Raw genomic sequence first — 3,279 nt, forward strand, 5'->3', positions numbered from 1 at the left:
GACTTCTTGAGACACACAGGTGGAAGGGGGAAGCAAAGGAAGCATCAGCATCTTCTGATATGGTTGAAGGCAAACATGTAGAAGCAGAAGGGTCTAGGGCTGAGGTGGAAGGTAACAAATTTGAGGTGTTACTGGACAGCTGTAGGTCCTGTGGGTCAAAGGAAGGTGGAATGTCTGTTTGGCTGTGAGCAGGAGAGGAGGATGCTGAGCTTGTTTCTGAACTGAACCTATTGAAGAATGTGTTCAGTTCATTGGCTCTATCCAGACCTTCATCAGTCTGATCATCCTTCTGTTTGAAGCCTGTGATCTTCTTCATCCCTGTCCACACATCTCTGATATTGTTTTGCTGGAGCTGCTCTCCAGCTTCATCTTGTACACCTCCTTGCTGTCTCTTATCTTGACTTTAAATTGCTTCTGTAAACTCCTCAATAATTCTCTGTCTCCCTCTCTGAAGGCTCTTTGTTTCTTGTTAAGCAGGTCCTTCAGGTCACTGGTGATCCAAGGTTTGTTATTGGGGAAGCATCTCACGGTTCTGGTGGGGATGATGTTATCCACACAGAAGTTTATATAGTCGGTTACACACTCAGTCATGGCATTGATGTCCTCTCCATGTGGCTGGCACAGTACGTCCCAGTCTGTAGCCTCAAAGCAACCTTGCAGAGCTTCTTCAGCTTCTTGTGACCATTTTCTCAAAGTCCTCTTTATTACAGGTTGCCTGTGAACAAGGGGCTTATATTTCGAGCAGAGAAAAACAAGATTGTGATCTGATTTGCCTAGAGGAGGTCTTGCTGTAGAGATGTATGAGTCCTTGACATTTGCATAAAACAAATCCAATGTTTTGTTTTCTCTGGTAGAGCAGCTGACAAATTGTTGAAACGTTGGAAGTGTAGCAGAGAGTGAAGCATGGTTAAAATCACCAGAAAATGCCACAAAAGCATTGGGGTTATGTATCTGTAGCTTAGCAACAACTGAGCTGATGGCATCACATGCAGTGTCGGCAACAGCGGAAGGTGGAACATAAACTGTTGCCAAAATAACACTGGTGAACTCTGGGTAAATAATATGGATGAAAACTTACTGCCAACAGTTCAATATCTGGATTGCAGAGATGACACTTCACAGTTACATGTCCTGGATTACACCATCTGTTGTTCACAAGTACTGCCAGTCCACCTCCTTTACATTTGCCTCTTTAAATCTCTGTCTGCTCGTATGGTTAAAAAGCCCAGCAGAGAGACGCTGGAGTCGGGGATATGATCCTGCAGCCATGTCTCAGTAAAACACATAATACTGCATGCCCGGTACTCTGACTGGGTCCTTTGTAGGGCTTGGAGTTCATCCAACTTGTTTCCCAACGATCTCACATTGCCCATCATAATCGACGGAAGAGATGGTTTAAACTTCCTCCTTCTCTCTCTTCTCTTAGCTCCTGCTCTGCATCCATGGCGTCTCCTATTCAACTCATCAGGGATTTGGGGTTGTAGTTGAAATATTATTTGAGCTTTTGAGATATTAATCAGCTGCTCCCGGATGTAAGAAACAACCCCGTTGCCATGGCAATGCATCATAACAAATGTCCAAAAATAGAAAGTATTAGGAAAGATCCTCCAAGCTGCACAGCATCTGACACCGGAGAGGACAGTTGTCTAAAAAATAAAAATCAACTGTATCCACCACAAGAGGAATAGTTCCCAAAAAAGAATAAATCAGAATCAAAAGTAACAGAGCTACTCCAACCTGCTGCCACCTTGAGCGGCGCAATTCATCCATCCATCCGTCCGTCTGCCCAGCCATCCTTCCATCCATAATCCATACATCCATCCATCCGTCCATTCATCCATCCATCCATTCTATCCATCCATCCATCCAGCCATCAGTCCACCCATCCGTCCATCCATCCATCCATCCATCCATCCATCCATCCATCCATCCATCCATCTATCCATCCGTCCACCCATCCATCCGTCCAGCCGTCCGTCCACCCGTCCATCCATCCGTCCAGCCATCCATCCATCCGTCCACCCATCCATCCGTCCGTCCATCCATCCATCTTCTTTGTTCTCTGTGAATAAAAGTGGAGGGAGTAGATGGTAAGCTGACCTCCTGGAGGAGATATAATGAGCAACAGGTGAGAAGAAGAAATCTCAGGTGTCAAACTTTATTTATGGATGAATTTTTTTTTTGGAGAGTTTTACAGGCAGCTCAACATATTTCTGATGTTTTCATTAAACTGTAAAGAAAAAGAAGGTCAACCTAATCTGCTAAAGAAACACTAAACTCCTACAACATGCAGACGACTGGGTCAGCAACAGGTCAGTAAAATGTCCATGTGGGACAAACGGGTCAGTTACAGAAAGTCTGGATCGTAGCTGGGTGTCTGTAGATAGTGGATCTGCACAGGGCTGGAGTTCCTAGCACGATCTGTACAGCTTGTTAATGGTCTAAAGGCAGTTGGACCACAGTCACTAAAAACACCCGTGATGGCCTAAACCCCCTCCCCTCCACTCTGGAAGGCTCATCGACCCACCTTTCTTCAGTGTCACACTAAACATGGATCCAGAGAGGCTTTGGGAGGAAGGTTTCTGATTAGATTTTTTTTTGCATCAATTCAATCCCCTGGGTTTGGAGGAAGAGAAACACTGAGTAGAACACAATCCCCGCAGTTAAGCAAAGAAGAGGAAAAATATGATTTATTATGAACATTATGACAGGATGAGTTCACTGTACTGAGAGCCCAATAGACTAGGACATGCACCATAAGATCTTGGAGAATCTTCTTCCCACGGCCAGAGTGATGACGATCTGTCATCAATGAGTCTTCCAGCATGACAGAAACTCAAGACTTATCACCAGGGCACCAAAGAAATGGCTAAAGAAGAATCACAGGTCAGGAAGGAGTCTAACCAGTCCTCAGACCACAATCTGAGGAGGGAACCGTATCTCTGAGTTTTCAAACAGCAGCCAAGAATCCTGAAGGATTCACAGTGTCTGTAAAGAGGACTGAGACAAAATGACTCCCTCGACTTTAGACATCACATCTAATATGTAATACAAAACCTTTAGTATGGTGACAGACCTCCTTGTTACAACAGCTTTAGGTCTTCTAGGAAGGCTTTCCACAAGGTTTATGAGTGTCTTCAGGGAAACATCTGATCATTCTTTCAGAAGTGCTTTTATAAGGTCAGACACTGATGTTGGACAAGAAGGTTTGGCTCAAAGTCTCCACTCCAATTAATCCCAGAAGTTTCCTGTCAGGTTGAGGTCAGGAATCTGTCCGGA

The sequence above is a fragment of the Girardinichthys multiradiatus genome, chromosome 5, assembly GCF_021462225.1.
Source record: "Girardinichthys multiradiatus isolate DD_20200921_A chromosome 5, DD_fGirMul_XY1, whole genome shotgun sequence".
NCBI classification, from domain to species: Eukaryota; Metazoa; Chordata; class Actinopteri; order Cyprinodontiformes; family Goodeidae; genus Girardinichthys; species Girardinichthys multiradiatus.